Source organism: Carcharhinus amblyrhynchos, chromosome 24, assembly GCF_965287045.1.
Source record: "Carcharhinus amblyrhynchos chromosome 24, sCarAmb.v2.hapA, whole genome shotgun sequence".
NCBI lineage: Eukaryota > Metazoa > Chordata > Chondrichthyes > Carcharhiniformes > Carcharhinidae > Carcharhinus > Carcharhinus amblyrhynchos.
This window is the reverse complement of record NC_137347.1, coordinates 33,160,102-33,176,402: the sequence shown is the minus strand read 5'-3', so window position 1 is coordinate 33,176,402 and position 16,301 is coordinate 33,160,102. Positions and strand designations below refer to the sequence as shown.

The following is a 16,301-nucleotide window of genomic DNA, read 5'->3' as shown; positions in this document are numbered from 1 at the left end:
CACTCAGTTGTACCAAACAGCTGAAGTGGAAAAGGAATCCTCTGGTTGTTTCTACTCTAGATGGACTGCAATGGTTCAAGAAGAAGGCTTAGCACTGTCTCCAGAGTAATTGGGATGAGCAACAAATGCTGGCCTTGCCAGCAACACTCACTGAAAGAATAGAGAAAATATTCCACCTTATATCACAAATGGGATTTGAAACCCACTTTCACGGAAGATTTAATCTTGACCTGAATCAAAATCATCATTTTTATTTTATTAAGTTTATAGAGTAATAGAGGTTTACAACATGGAAACAGGCCCTTCGGCCCAACTTGTCCATGCCATCCTTTTTCTTTTTAAAACTAAGATAATCCCAATTGCCCGCATATGGCCCATATCCCTCCATACCCATCGTATCCATGTAGCTATGCAAATGCTTTTTAAAAGACAAAATTGTACCGGCCACCACTGGTACTTCTGGGAGCTTGTTCCAGACACTCACCACTCTCTGTGTGAAAAAATTGCCCCTCTGGATACTTTTGTATCTCTCCCCTCTCACCTTAAACTTTTGCCATCTAGTTTTAAACTCCCCTACCTTTGGGAAAAGATATTGACTATCTAGCTGATCTGTGCCCCTCATTATTTTATAGACCTCAGCCTCCTACGCTCCAGAGGAAAAAGTCCCAGTCTATTCAGCCTCTCCTTATAACTCAATCCATCAAGTCCCAGTAGCATCCTAATAAATCTTTTCTGCACTCTTTCTAGTTTAATAATATCCTTTCTATAATTGGCTGACCAGAATTGCACACAGTATTCCAAGTGTGGCATTATCAATGTCTTATACAACTTCAACAAGACATTCCAACTCCTGTATTCAGTGTTCTGACCAATGAAACCAAGCATGCCAAATGCCTTCTTCACTACTCTGTCCATCTGTGACTCCACTTTATGAGCTATGAACATGTACCCCTAGATCTCTTTGTTCTGGAACTCTCTCCAATGCCCTACCATTAACTGAGTAAGTCCTGCCCTGGTTCAGTCTACCAAAATGCATCACTTCGCATTTGTCTAAATTCGTCGTCCACTGGCCCAATTGATCAAGATCCCCTATCAATTGGAGATAACTTCCTTCACTGTCCACTATGCCACCAATCTTCGTGTCATGTGTAAACTTACTAACCATGCCCCCTATATTCTCATCCAAATCATTAATATAAATAACAAGTAACAGTGGACCCAGCACTGATCCCTGAGGCACACTGCTGTCACAGGCCTCCAGTTTGAAAAACAGTTCTCTACAACCACCCCCTGGCTTCTGTGAAGAAGCCATTTTGGATCCATTTAAATACCTTACCCTGGATCTCTTGAGACTTTACCTTATGCAACAACCTACCATGTGGTACTTCATCAAAGGCCTTACTAAAGTCCATGTAGACAATGTCAACTGCACTTTCCTCAGCTACCTTCTTGGTTACCCCTTCAAAAAACTCAATCAAATTTGTGAGATATGATTTTCCGCTCACAAAGCCATGCTAACTGTCCCTAATCAGTACTTGCATCTCTAAATGCCTATAGATCCTGTCTCTCAAAATACCTTGGAACAATTTACTCTCCACAGATGTGAAGCTCACTGGCCTGTAGTTCCCAGGATTTTCCCTGCAGCTCTTTTTAAACAAAGGCATTTGCCACTCTGCAATCTTAAGGCACCTCACCTCTAACAATCAATGATTCAAATATCACGGCTAGGGGACCCACAGTTTCCTCCCTAGCCTCCCACAATGTCCTGGGATCATAATCATTTATGATCATAATTTATAAAGAATTAAATATTTCAGGCAACATTTTAAAATACTGTATCATGGCTGGTTTAATTGCTCTTGCAATTATTATTTAATAATTAAATACACAGCCATAATACTATAACAAATGATCATTTCTAATAGAAAACAAAAGGTCATTTATATATTGGATCAAAAAACTTTCTGAAAGTTTAAGATTAAATGTGTTTTCAAAAACATGATTGTCTCTGAAAACATTTTACATTCTGAGGGGCTAATGGGTGGTGTAGCCTCTCCACACACATTATGGCCATTTTATTCTACCATCATCTTAAAAAATTGCTTGCTCAGTCATGACGGTTTTCTGGGATTAAAAATGAGAATAGAATTTAGTACAATACTGTAAATGTGTTTATAAATGAGGCTTTTCTAATGCACGATCTCTACTGTATTGTTGACTGTACAGAGCACGAAGTTCAGAGATGTGGGAATTTTAAGGATTGATTTCTTTCCAAAATTTAGTTAAATTTTGCATTTAGCTAAATACTAATCTTGTGGTTTATTCCATAGTGTTAGTGATAAACAAACTGCTTGCAAGTGGCAGTTGCACGTTTAGTTAATTAGGCAACTGGTTAGAGCTGGTAATTACTGCCAGCAAAGACTGATGGTGTCCTAGGCTAAACCATCATGGAGTTGTTTCAGTTGATTGGGATGGCAGCTCTGAGAGGAAGGTAGTCATCTTCAATTGGATGACAACCTGACCACAACCTACTCACTCAGTCTTGGGACCCTCTTTCAGCCGGCTGTGAAACTTCCTCCCTGACGTAAAATTCAGCAATATTACTATTCCAGGATAGTATTTTATGCTCTGGTGAGTTTGGAGGTGGGGCGGGTATTTAGTTGGTGTAATGGTGGAAGGGGGTGGGGTGTGATGACTTGGCACCTCCACTCAGCTAAGTCCAAGGTGGGCAGGCCATGGATGACCTTGTTGCATCACTGCCAATTGAGGCCCCTACAGGGCAATTAATGCCTAATTACGGGCCTCTTCCTACTGCCACTGGGTGGATTTGCCATTGTTCAAAGGCATTTTGTGCATGATCAGGAATGGGGACCTATGGAGAGTTACCCTGGCAAGCTTGCTTCCAACTGCCTTGCACACCCACCCCCATGACCCCACTCCCAGAACTCCTCTCGCCATCAGGTGTTCTGCACCGTTGGTGGGGGTCGCTCTGGCAACAACCACTGCCCCAGCAGTGGTGCTGTGAGCAAAAGAGCTACCGGCCTCTGATTGGCCAGCAGCTTTCAGTGGGTGGGATTCCCACCCCAGGCTCTGATCTCTTGGAAGATCCCTCAACTGTCTGATTGGTGGGTCTCTCACCAACTCTCCAGCCGGCAGCTGAATCCTGGTTTGCCTCCATAAAATTCCCCCTTGGTAATAGATCTGGAGCAAAGGCCGATGAATTGAGTCAGTGTACAGATCAGTCATGATCTAGTTGTGAACTGTGGAATGTGCTTGAAGGGCTGAATGGCCTTCTCCTGTCCCTATTTTCCCAAGATTCAGTGTTGTTTCGCCTTCTTTTGTTCAAGTGAATAAACTGTAAAGGGGTGGGAAATCCAGATGTAATTAGCACAAGTGAAAAGGGCCACCTGGTGACTCTACCACACAGTTGAAATCAGGAACACAACATGAGGAATTGTGGGCATAGACCCTCATCGTTATCCTTGAATACAAATTATTTGAACATTCCGGCCAGTAGCCTTCAAGTGAAACACTGGTCTAAGTTCAGGCCTTTGGCACAATTTAATGGCCTAGACTGTGGTATATTTTACCTTCCCCAATATCTGTTGTTTTAGACAATACACAAATTTCTCTTTTAAATGGTTAATATTACAGTTCAGTAACTTAGGCTTATTTACACAATTGGGAGTTACAGCTGCAGTCACCTGTAACATAATCACAGGAGGCAGAATATCTGCAAATGGTAGAACAAGCCATTTGTAAAATGAGATATTCTTCTTATTTTTCTTGGTGTTAATTATACAGAAAATATCATCTTAGCATTTTTAATTAATGATTGTGCAACTCTATTACATAGAAATTAGAAGCAAGTGTAGGCCATTCAGCCCTTTGAGCCTGCTCTGCCATTCATTTTGATCATATTCTCTCCACCCCCACCCATTTCTCTTGATCCCTTTAGCCCCTGGGTGACACAGTGATTAGCATTGCTGCCTCACAGCACCAGGGACCTGAGTTTGATTCTCGACTTGGGTCACTGCCTGTGTGGAGTTTGCACATTCTCCCCATGTCTGTGTGGGTTTTCTCTGGGTCCTCCAGTTTCCTCCCGCCATCCAAAAGATGTGCTGGTTAGGTGCATTGGCCATGCTAAATTTTCTCTGTGTGCCCAAAGAGGTGCCGGAGTGTGATGACGAAGGAATTTTCGCAGTAACTCTTTTTTGTAGTGTTAATGTAAGCCTACTTCTGACAAATAAATACACTTAAACTGAAAACTATATCTAACTTTTTCTTGAAATCAGACAATATTTTGGCCTCAACTGTATTCTGTGGTGGTGAATTCCACACATTCATCACTCTCTGGCTGAAGAAATTTCTCCTCATCTCAGTTCTAAAAGATTTACCCTTATAAGAACATAAGAACATAAGAAATAGGAGCAGGAGTAGGCCATCTAGCCCTTTGAGCCTGCCCCGCCATTCAATAAGATCATGGCTGATCTGTCGTGGCTCAGTTCCACATTCCCGCCCTCTCCCCATAACCCTTAATCCCCTCTCTTATCAAAAACCCATCAACCCGCATCTTAAAAATATTTAGCGAGGTAGCCTCCACCACTTCAATGGGCAGAGAATTCCAGAGATTCACCACCCTTTGAGTGAAGAAGTTCCTCCTCAACTCCGTTCTAAACCGCCCCCCTTTTATCTTGAGGCTGTGCCCCCTAGTCCTACTGTCTTTTCTGAGCGGGAAGAGTCTCTCCACCTCTATCCTATCCATCCCATTCATCATCTTATACGTCTCAATGAGATCCCCCCTCATTCTTCTAAACTCTAACGAGTACAAGCCTAGTTTATTCAGCCTCTCCTCATAGCCCAACCCCCTCAACTCTGGCATCAGCCTAATAAACCTCCTCTGCACTCCCTCCAAGGCCAAAATATCCTTGCGTAAGTACGGCGCCCAAAACTGCACACCGTACTCCAGCTGCGGCCTCATCAATGTCCTATACAGCTGCAGCAAGACCTCCCTACTTTTATATTCAATCCCCCTCGCTATGAAGGCCAGCATCCCATTTGCCTTCCTGACCACCTGCTGCACCTGCAAGCTGGGTTTTTGCGACTCATGCACAAGGACCCTGAGGTCCCTCTGCACCGTCGCCTGCTGCAGTTTTTCGCCACGTAAGTAATAGTCCTTCCTACCATTATTCCTACCAAAGTGGACCACCTCGCACTTGCCAACATTAAATTCCATTTGCCAGTTCCTGGCCCATTCGCCCAGCCTATCTAGATCCTTCTGTAGACTCTCCACACCCTCCGCACAATTTGCTGTTCCACCAATCTTGGTGTCATCAGCAAATTTTGACACCATACACTCGGTTCCCTCCTCCAGATCATCTATATAAATGGTAAATAGCTGAGGCCCCAGCACCGACCCCTGGGGCACTCCACTAGTCACCATCCGCCAACCTGAATAGCACCCATTGACCCCCACTCTCTGCCTCCTATTTGACAACCAATCCTCTATCCACGCTAACACCCTACCCCCAACTCCGTGTCCCCTGACCTTCTGCAATAACCTCTTGTGAGGTACCTTGTCAAACGCCTTCTGGAAATCCAGAAAGACCACATCCATCGGCTCTCCTCTATCCACCGCCCTAAACACATCCTCATAGAACTCCAGTAAATTTGTCAGACACGACTTCCCTTTAACGAAACCGTTCTGCGTCTGCTCTATCAAGCAATTCCCCTCAAGATGCCTCGCTATTTCCTCCTTGATGACGGATTTTAACATTTTACCTACAACAGACGTTAAACTAACCGGCCTATAATTCCCTGCCTTTTGCCTGGCACCCTTCTTAAACAGCGGGGTAATATTAGCCGTTTTCCAATCTTCCGGCACTTCCCCGGAATCCAGCGACGTCTGGAAAATAACCACCAAGGCATCCACTATCACCTCTGCCATTTCTTTCAGAACCCTCGGATGCATTCCATCCAGTCCTGGTGACTTGTCCACAATCAGCCCCTCCAGTCTGTCGAGCACCGCCTCTCTAGTAACAGTAATGTCATTAAGACCCTCCAGTCCTACCACCTTTCCATCTCTAACACCTGGCAAATTATTCACGTCCTCCTCCGTGAAGACAGAAACAAAAAAGTTATTCAAGACCTCAGCCATATCCCCATCCCCTACCACTAAGTCCCCCTTCTCATCCTCTAAGGGACCAACGTTCACCCTAGCCAGCCTCTTCCTTTTTATATATTTATAAAAACTCTTGCTATCCTTTTTTATATTAAGTGCTAGCCCAGCTTCATAGTTTCTCCTACCCTTCTTTATCAACTTCTTTGTCAATCTTTGTTGACATTTAAACCTCTCCCAATCCTCTTCTCACCCACTACTCTTAGCTACTCTAAACGCCTCCGCTTTTAATTTAACACTTTCCTTCACCTCCTTCGTTACCCACGGCTTATTACCTCTCCTCCTACTGTCCTTTTTAACCATCGGAATAAATTTCTGCTGAGCACTCAAACTATGACCTCTAGTCCTGGACTCTGCCACTCTCGGAATATTCTTTCTGAATCTACCCTGTATAACCCTGTTAGAATTTTATAGTTTTGATGAAATCCCCTCTCTTCTAAACTCCAGTGAATATAATCCTCACCAACTTTTCTCATGTGACAGACTTGCCATCCCAGGAATCAACCTAGCAAACATATACTTACTCCCTCAATAGCAAGGACATCCTTCCTCAGATATTCTGTTGTAGGATAAATACATGGCGTTTAAACATTGACTGTAGGAGCTTCTGAGAGAAACTGACAATTAAATGGAAAAACATTGATAAAAGTAGCATTTTCTCTACAAAACTAATGTTCCCTTAGTTTAGAGGGACTTTCTAGTGTTTTCAGTGAAATCTGAAACATTCATTCTATATTTAGGATAAGGATTTTTTTTTGCTTTATTAGACATTAAAAGGCTTATGTAAAGGTTGGGTAGGTGGCTATGATTAAACTAGTAATCTTATAGTTCCTTTCCTTGACTCTTTTGTTCCATCGAAAACAGAATTTCTTTTGCTGTTTTACATTACGTTTTATTTTATAGTGAATTCCAGTAACAAAACATGTGGAATCATACAGATTCAAATTGCTCTTTGAAGCTTTTTCTACTGTAATTCAGTGGTGGCTAAATTAGTTTAGAATGAGGTCAGGTTGCTGTCTTTAGGAGCCATGTCTCAGTTTTACAGTTTACTTTGTAGAGACGGTCAAATGGAAAATTAATCTTCAATATAATCCCTCTTTTACATCACTCTTAGCCTAAAAAAAGCAAACCAAACACTTGGGTTTACTTCTAAAGGGATAGAATTGAAAAGTAGAGAAGTTATATGTTGTACTTCTATTAGAGAACAGTATTGTACTTTGTACAGTTCTGGTTGCAATATTATAAAAAGGATAAAGAAGCACCAGAGAGGGCGCAAAGATTTTGCAAGGCTGATATTGCAAAGGTTTTACCTCTCAGGAAAGGATACACTGGCTGGATCTCCTTTCTCTTGAAAAGAGAAGGATGAGGCATGATCCGTTAGAGGTCTTTTAAAATTATGAAAGGATTGATAGAGTAGATACAGAAAAGTGATTCAACTTGTGGAAAAGAGCAAAGTTAGAGGTCTTCAATGTGGGTTAGTCACCAAGAAATAGGGAATTCAGAAGAAACTTCTTTACTTAGAAAGTGGTGAGAATGCGGAACTCACAGGGAATGGGAAAGGTCAATAAAAAAGTAATTTAAGTGGAAACTAGATAAGTATAAGAGTGAAAAGGGTTAAGCTAAGCATTATATGAATAAGAAGATGAGGAAGCTTTAATGGGGCATAGACAGACTTTAGGTCAAAAACCTTGGGTGCAATTCTCCCAAAAGTGCTGAATTGGCGGGAAAACTGTGCTGGATCCTGACTGTTTTGTCAGTTCAACTCCTCACCCAAATCTCTGCACTCTGTGCACTGCTGAGGTCCCAATCGTGAATGTCATTAAAAACCCACGTCGGGGAGCAGGCGGTTCTGGAACCCTGGACATGCGCAGTGACCCTGATTTGTCAGACTCCCCGTTTGTTGGCCAGCCCAATCGCTGGCCAGTCCAGGACCCCCCACAGTGCTGCCCCTCCAGGAACCCCCTCCCCAGCAGTGGCGATACCCTCAACCCGGCAGGGCCCTCCCCACCCTGATCACTGCCCTCCCTCCATCCCAGACCTATCCTGTTTGCAGAGTGGCACTGATCACCTCTAGGCCTCGCCCACAAAAGGCCCTGCGCCCCTCCCCTCCCCTCTTGGCACTGCCTGATACTGGTGTCAAGGTGTCCCCCAGGCATGGGCACTTTGCCCTTAGCCTGTGATGGAGCACAGGCAGGCACTGCCAGGGTGCCCATATCCTGGGGGCAACCCTCCACCACCATTCGACCCCTCCCCCACCCCCTCCTTCATTCCAGTGGGGTCTCCCGCAGGTGCCCTGAACATGGGGAGGTACTCTAAACCCCGCCAGAATGAAGTACTTCTGGCAGGGGTGGGAGATTCAGTCGGGAACAGTAAGTTCCTGATAATTAAATTCAAAAGAAATTTAAGACATGTTAAAAAAAGATTCACATTACTTACCTGCCTTCCCGTCAGTTTCCAGTATGAACAAAGAACAACACAGCACAGGAAACAGGCCCTTCAGCCCAACGAGCCCGCGCCGCCATTTCAACAATGCGTCCCTTCTTCCACCCATGACCCTTGTCTACGTTTATGGCACTCCACGTTGGAAACCAGATTGAGGGGAGACTAATTTAGGGACAATTTGTTTCACCAATCAGCCTAAGAGCACATCTTTGGGGTGTGGGAGGAAACCGGAGCGCCCGGAGAAAACCCACACAAGCATGGGGAGAATGCGCAAACTCCCACAGACACTGGCCCAAATCCATGTATCTGCACAGCAAACAGTGGTAGTCACTGAGCTGTTGTGTTGCCCATCAGCTGGTCCAGTTTAAGAGTACACTAATGACGTGAAGCACTAGGCTACTCTTGAAACATCCAAGAGCAGCCCTCGCACGACCCACCGCGGGTATGCCCCTTGTTAGACAACAAGATGGACTGAAGCACCTGTGGATTAAAAGAGAAAAACATCAATAACATGTACATCTTATGCAAACATTCAAGGGAATCCGCAGAAGCTCAAAAGTAAAACAAGTGAGCCGGAAAATATGTTGGAAGGTCCATAGGAATCAATTGATTCCCAGGGACATCCCAAGGCTCTTGATCCTTATTTAAAACAGTCTCCTATATCCCTCCATCTCCATCCTGCTCATGTGCCTATCTAAGTATCCCTTAAACAACTCCAGCGTGCCTGCCTCCACCACCTTACTTGGCAGTGTATTCCATACCCCTACAACCCTCTGTGTGGAAAAACCTCCCCCTAACATCCAAATTATACCCCCCCCCCCGCCCCACCCACCCTAAGCCCGTGGCCCCTCGTAATATTTGTTTCCAATCTAGGAAAAAGCTTACCACTGTTTACTGTACCTATACCCTTCATAATCTTATACACCTCTATTAGATCTCCCCTAATTCTCAGTCTTTTTAAGGAAAACAGCCCCAATTTGCCCAATCTTTCCTCATAACCCAGTCCTTCCATACCAGGCAGCATCCAGGTAAACCTCTGAACTCTCTCCAGGGTCTCTACGTCTTTCTGGTAGTAAAGCGACCAGAACTGGATGCAGTACTCCAAATGCGGCCTAACCAACGTTCTATACAACTGCAACATTAGACGCCAGCTCTTGTACTCTATGCCCCTTCCTATACAGGCTAACATACCGTAAGCTTTCTTCACAACCTTCTCCACCTGTACTGCCACCTTCAAAGACTTGTGCACTTGTACCCCCAGGTCCTTCTGCGTTTCTATACTCTTAATAGCTCTACCCTTTATCATATAACTCCCCCCTACATTATTTCTTCCAAAACGCATCACCTCACATTTATCAGAATTAAATTCCATCTGCCATTTATCTGTCCAATATACCAGCCTTTCTATATCCTGTTGTATTGTCTGACACTGCTCCTCACTGTCTGCCAGTCCAGCCATCTTAGTGTCATCTGCAAAGTGTCCTGTGGTCTGTCCTGCGACTGTTCTGGGAGATGCATGCATTCCCAGCGCATGCACAAATCCCGGAACAAGGCCAGTGATGCTCATCTCCCATCCCAACCCACCAGAAAAGTTGCAGTCGAGATGCAAAAATCGCGGCCCCTGTTTCTGTGCTGTAAGTTCATTGTATATTTGGGAAACACCTTCATGTGTTAATATTTACTTGTTGGTTTCAAACACATAGCCAATTCTGAAACATCTTAAGTTTAATCTTACCGTGATGAATGTTTTTCCTTAATGCACAATAAATAAAGCATTCCACGTATGATGAATGCAGGTTTCTGGTTTTGAAAATACCCCAAAAAAAGGTATAAGATGCCAGCGAATTGCTCAACGTCATGTTGTTGCCTGACCTGGCTTGATTTCCTCGTGAAAGTTTAATGACCCACTGGGAGTGTGGTAACCACAAACATCTTTACATTGAGTGGTTGGCCGAGTGGCTGGCTCAGTGCTGGAAGCCTAGATTTTATCGTCTCTAGGTGCTGGAACTCCGAAAGTAAGCAGTAAACCTTGTGGTGACTACATACAACTCAAAGCTATGACATTGTAAATGGCTCAGTCAAGGAAGCTTAAATTTACTTCTGTAATTAAGAAGCTGCCAGATGGCTCGTGAGTTTATTCAGTGAATAGCTCAGCCACATAAACAGGAAAGTCCAAGTGCGGGAGGTGCAGTGAGGGAGGAGAGGGCGGCACACAGAAAAGTGAGGATGTGGGCGGGCACTTTTGACAAACTCTCAGACAGCTGCTGTGATTCTGTCTCAGTGAGCTGCAGACCTGTACAAATTAAATAAGTTTTAAAAAATACAGCAAATTGTGTCTATGCTGCATATTCAAGCACCTGACATCACAACTCAGAAAGCATCAATCCCCAGAAATTTTTAACATTATATTCACCCTGGACATTTCATCGCGGCCTACACTGAGGTTATTGCAAAACCTTGATGAGCAATTTGCCCATTCACCAACTTTAAAAGTGGACAGGCCACATAAAATCACTTTCAAATGACTCCTTAATGGGCTTAATTTCCAGTTTATTTGTCCACGGGCATGCTTCTGACCGTTGTGGGCCAGCTGAATGAAATATCACGCGAGTGCGTGATGACTGTGCTCGATGTCTTCTCACACAGTTTCACATGCTGTCGGCTCAGCTGCACACCCACTCAAATGATATAAAATTCTGGCCAGAGAGTTTTCTGTGCAGGGGAATCCCATACAGACATTGCTGCTGTCCTGTGGATTGCTTATACTAAAATTCACAAACGGATGCAATGGAGTATAATATGGGATTTTTGTTTCTTTTGCCATTCACAGAAGTTATTAAGTAAACATGAATAAATTCTGTACTATGCTGACTGCTTGTTTGATTCGTGCATTACCCCCATTTAAAAAAGAGTTAAAAATGAGCACAGTGCCATTAATGAAGTGCAGTCATTTGACATTTTTCAGTTCCTGTTATTTGGCAAATCTTTAATCCATGCCAATACATTTTTTCCTGACATGACGAGCTTTTAATTTCTGCAATAACCTTTGATTTGTCACTTTATCAAATGACCTCTAGGGGGAAGGGAAGATCAGGTAATTAAATTCGATGATCAACCATGATCAAAATGAATAGCAGAACAGGCTCGAAGGGTTGAATGGCCTACTCCTGTTTCTAGATTCGATGTTCCTAGAAAACTTCAAGGAGTAGATATATTATCACTTTAGTTATGGTCGACCTGAATGGTGGACAGTCCGTCAAAGACTTGACAAATTCCACATTGGTGGATTCTCTCCCTTGGTACTCCATCAGAGGATTATTTGTGTTCTTGTTTGCTCCCTTCCTCAGTCACCACTTTGTCACTCACTTCATCTAAACACCTTTAAGAGTAACGACCTTCAGCCTCTCGGCAGCCTTTTGCTAACTACAAACATCGGTGGCACAGTGGTTAGCATTGCTGCCTCACAGCACTAGGGACCCGGGTTCAATTCCTGGGTTGGGTCACTGTCTGTGTGCAGTCTACACGTTCTCCGCATGTCTGCGTGGGTTTCATCCAGGTGCTCTTGTTTCCTCCCACAGCCCGAAAGATGTGCTGGTTAGGTGCATTCGCCATGCTAAATTCTCCCTCAGTAAATCCACCTGAATAGGTGCCAGAGTGTGGCGACTAAGATTTTCACAGTAGCATTATTGCAATGTTATTGTAAGCCTACTTGTGGCACTAATGAATAAAGTTTTTAAAAAACTTTAAATTTGAAAACCACAGGCTGGGAGCTGTTTGCAAAACAGCTGGAAGCAGTTTGTCAATGACAAATTTACAGCGTTGTAGCTTGTTTAGAGAATACAATTAATGATAAGTCCTCTGTCTGTGTTTAGCTGGAATCAATTCTTGCCCTGTTAAGTGTGAGAAAATTGTCATCAAAGGTGTACGCGATTAAACTTGAGGCTCTAAAGGAATTTGGTCAGTTAACATGTACGATATAGTTGCCATGCAGCTGGTACTGTGGCAAAACAGTGTTCATACAGACAGATGAATTTGCAAGATTAGGTTTAAATTCAAAATGGAATACCTGTTTCTCCTGTCATCATGTTAAGACTAACCACTGTGAACCATATTCAGCAAAAATTTGTTTTTCAAATTGTAGCTTCTCCTGCAGAGACATTCCGATAAATTTCAGCTGGCAAATCTCACGAAAATTGGCACAGTTTATATTAACCTGCTGATTTACGTTTGGTCAGGTTTGTAAGAAATCTCCAGTTGGTAAGGGGAGAATGCAGTGAATTTGTGGAGCCAAATACTTCTGGTAGTGGACTGGTTTTAAAATTTATGTAAGACTTATTTTGTTTTCCTCCTTTGTGGATTTCCCCATGCTGCACAAGAAAGGCCAAGAGGACAGGAGCTGTTTATAATTCGAGGAGGCCCAGATGTGGAGAGTTGTAGTAACTGGAGCTCCTGCACTTCAGGTTAGTAACTTGTTCCTCTGGAATATTTTATTTAAACTGACAGTCAATGAGGGAGCAAGGTTGGTGCATGACCTGCTGGTGCATTTTGACTATTTGTATCATGAGGAATTGTGAGAACTGCGTAGAAACATGGAATAGTTACAGGAGCAAATCACCTAGTGCCCCTTCCCTGCCTTTTCCTAGTAGCCCTGCACATTTTTCTTAATCATGTAGTGATCCAATTCCCTTTTATGTGCCTTGATTAAACCTGCTCCCACTACAGTGTCAGGAACTCTATTCCAGGTTCTAATAACTCACTGTGTGAGAAAGGTTTTCCTAGTGTTGCCATTGCTTTTGCCAGTGGCCTTAGATCTGAGTTATCTGGGTCTTGATCCTTACACCATTGGGAACAGTTTACTGTGATATGACTGACTTGAAGGATCATTTCAAACAGCAGTGTACAGATAATAGTCCAAAGGTGTGCAGGTTAGCTTGATTGGCCATGCTAAATTGCCCCATAGTGCCCGATTAGGGGGATTTATGGAGTAAAAACATGGATAGGGCCTGGATAAGATGCTCTGTCAAGAGTTGGTGCGGACTCATGTGAGCTGCATGGCTTCCTCTTGTACTGTAGGGATTCTAAGACCTCTATGAACACACATCAGTGACAACATTTTTCCTCTGTGAGTAAACAGCCCCGTACCACAGACATTTGAAGTTGTGGCATGTACTTTCAAAGTGGCTATTTGAGGATTGTCGCATTTGATTTAGTTTTTCATTATTCTTACATGAGCGTCGCCGGCTGGGCCAGCATTTGTTGCCCATCTCTAATTGCTCATGAATTGACTGACTCACTAAACTATTTCAGAGGGAAGCTTATGGTCAACCACAATTACATTCAACATGATTATTCCTACAAAACTCATCTCCAAACTCTGTGGTCTGGGGTTCGGTTCCTTCCTCTGCAACTGGATCTGAGACTTCCTAACCCACAGACCGCAATCAATAAGAATAGGCAGGAACACCTCCTCCACGATTATCCTCAACACCAGTGCCCCATAAGACTCTGTTCTCAGTCCCCTACTTCACTCCTTATCCACCTATTACCGTGTGGCCAAATTCCCCTCTAACTCGATTTTCAAGTTTGCTGATGACACCACTGTAGTGCATCGACTCTCAAACATTGATGAGTTGGAGTACAGAAAAGAGATTGAGAATCTGGTGAACTGGTCCGATAACAATAATCTTTCCCTTAATGTCAGCAAAACAAAGGAGATAGTCATTGACTTCAGGAAGCATAGTGGAGGACATGGCCCTGTCTACATCAATGGGGATAAAATGGAAATGGTTGAGGGCTTCAAGTTTCTAAGTGTCCAGATCACTAACAACCAGTCCTGGTCCCTCCATGCCGACGCTATAGTTAAGAAAACCCTCAACACCTCTACTTTCTCAGGAGGCTGAGGAAATTCAGTATGTCCACTAAGACTCGCACCAACTTTTACAGATGCACCATAGAAAGCATTCTTTTTGGTTATATCACAACTTGGTATGGCTCTTGCTCTGTCCAAGACTGCAAGAAACTATAATGAGTGAAATCCAGTCCATCAGGTAAACCAGCCTCACATCCATTAATTCTTCTACACTTCCCGCTGCCTTGGAAAAGTAGCCAGCATAATCGAGGACCCCACGCACCCCGGACATTCTGTCTTCCACCTTCTTCTGTCAGGAAAAAGGTACAAAAGTCTGAGGTCACGTACCAACTTCCTCCCTGCTGCCATCAGACTTTTGAATGAACCTACCATACATTAAGTTGATCTTTCTCTATACCATAACTATGACTGTTACAGTATATTCTGCACCCTCTCCTTTCCTTCTCTATGTATGGTTTGCTTTGTCTGTATACCTTGCAAAAAAACAATACTTTTCACTGTATCCCAATACATATGACAATATTAAATCAAATCAAATCATTGCTGTGGGCTTTGAGTCACCTGTAGTCCAGGCCAGGTAAGAATGGCAGATTTTCTTCCCTAATGGACTTTAGTGAGTGAGATGGGTTCTTACAATAATTGCTGATCATTTCATGGCCTCCATTACTGAGACTTGTTTTATATTTCCAATCTATTAATGGAATTCAAATTCCACCACTGCTGTGACAGGATTTGAACCTATGTCTCCATAGCATTAGCCTCTGGATTACTCATCCAGTGACAAACTATAGCAATGAAGGTAGACTGAAGAGGATCCGTCTTTCTTGGAGAAAAGGAGACTGAGAGGAGACTTAACAGAGATATTCAAGATCCAGAGAGGTATGGACAAGGTGGAAAATAAACGGTGCCCTCTGAAGAGTACATTGAGAACGAGAGGGCACAGATTCAAAATAATGGGAAAAGGAGTGAGGGTAAATGTTTCCACTCAAAAGGTGATTGGAGTCTAAAACAAACTTCCTGAGAGGGTGGTGGAAACAGTTTTGATCAAGGTATTGTAAAGAGAATTGAGTTGCTGTCTGAAAAAATGTGTAAGGTTACGGGGATAAGGCAGGGAGTAGAACTGGACAGAATGTCCTTACACAGAGTTGGTACTGACTCGATGGGCCAAATGGCCTCTCCCTGCCTTCTATGATTATACCAATGCCTAGATCAGAGTTGAAGGGAACAGTTAATGTTAAACTCATTTTGAAATTGGTCTGCCATGCATTTTTTGGTCCAAATGGCTCTTCCCGCTCAGAAAGGACAGCAGGACTAGAGGGCACAGCCTCAAGATAAAGCGGGGGACGGTTTAGAACGGAGTTGAGGAGGAACTTCTTCACTCAAAGGGTGGTGAATCTCTGGAATTCTCTGCCCGTTGAAGTGGTGGAGGCTGCCTCGCTAAATATATTTAAGACACGGGTTGATAGGTTTTTGATAGGCAAGGGGATTAAGGGTTATGGGGAGAGGGCGAGAATGTGGAACTGAGTCACGACAGATCAGCCATGATCTTATTGAATGGCGGGGCAGGCTCGAGGGGCTAGATGGCCTACTCCTGCTCCTATTTCTTATGTTCTTATGTTCAAATCTCATTCTGCACGCGTTAGAATTGTGAAATTTTAGAGAGAATGCACGTAGTCCATGTTGATGGAGAATCCCTGAGTTAATCAAAAGTTAATGTTGCAAGTTTCTGTGGAAAGGTTCAATCGGCAGCCAAGTCAAGGTGGATGGGCCATAAACCATAGACAAGCACATCAAATTCCTTTATCTCCATTA

The 16,301-nt window shown here is 43.5% G+C and overlaps 1 protein-coding gene across 4 annotated transcripts in view; it reads left to right on the top strand.

Moving 5' to 3' along the window:
• Positions 1–16,301, top strand: part of LOC145358018 (homeobox-containing protein 1-like) — a 68,028-nt gene that overhangs the window by 14,199 nt on the left and 37,528 nt on the right. For 3 of the 4 annotated variants that reach the window (XM_080211707.1, XM_080211705.1, XM_080211708.1), the window contains exon 2: positions 12,997–13,080. The gene's annotated coding sequence lies outside the window, so the exon portion shown is untranslated. The remainder of the gene's footprint in view (positions 1–12,996; positions 13,081–16,301) is intronic. The other variant, XM_080211706.1, reaches the window with a different exon arrangement.